This window comes from Arachis duranensis, chromosome 5 (genome assembly GCF_000817695.3).
Source record: "Arachis duranensis cultivar V14167 chromosome 5, aradu.V14167.gnm2.J7QH, whole genome shotgun sequence".
In the NCBI taxonomy this organism is placed as follows: Eukaryota; Viridiplantae; Streptophyta; class Magnoliopsida; order Fabales; family Fabaceae; genus Arachis; species Arachis duranensis.
Genome location: NC_029776.3, coordinates 92,066,898 through 92,067,247, shown reverse-complemented (window position 1 = coordinate 92,067,247; position 350 = coordinate 92,066,898). Strand labels below are relative to the sequence as shown.

The 350-nt window shown below is 30.3% G+C and overlaps 1 protein-coding gene across 2 annotated transcripts in view; it reads left to right on the top strand.

Annotated features, from left to right (window-relative positions):
- Positions 1–201: 201 nt before the first annotated feature.
- LOC107490397 (zinc finger protein BRUTUS) overlaps positions 202–350 on the top strand; it is a gene marked incomplete in the record, with an annotated part of 9,600 nt that continues 9,451 nt past the window's right edge. For both annotated transcript variants that reach the window (XM_052261496.1, XM_016111166.3), the window contains 1 exon segment: positions 202–350.

Below are 350 nucleotides of genomic sequence, written 5' to 3'. Positions count from 1 at the left end.
TAAATAACAAACGTCATCATGTCCCTCACTCTCGAACAAGTCACAACACAACACCTCGCACCTTGTCTTATCGAACTAACCAAACAACCCTTTGCAAATTCTCTTCTCTTCTTCAACCAAAAAAATAAAAAAAATAAAAAAAATAAAAAACGTTTATTACAATCTATAATTATATATCTGCACACAGAAAAGAAAAAAAAAAAAGAAACGTTTCTCCCTTTCTCACTCATATACAAAGATTTAATTGTTGAGAAACGATAAAAAATAACTAAAAACAAAAAACAAAAGAAATGAAACGCGAGATAGAAAAATAGAGATTTTCCGGGAAAATTCGAGCTTCCGAGAAAGTG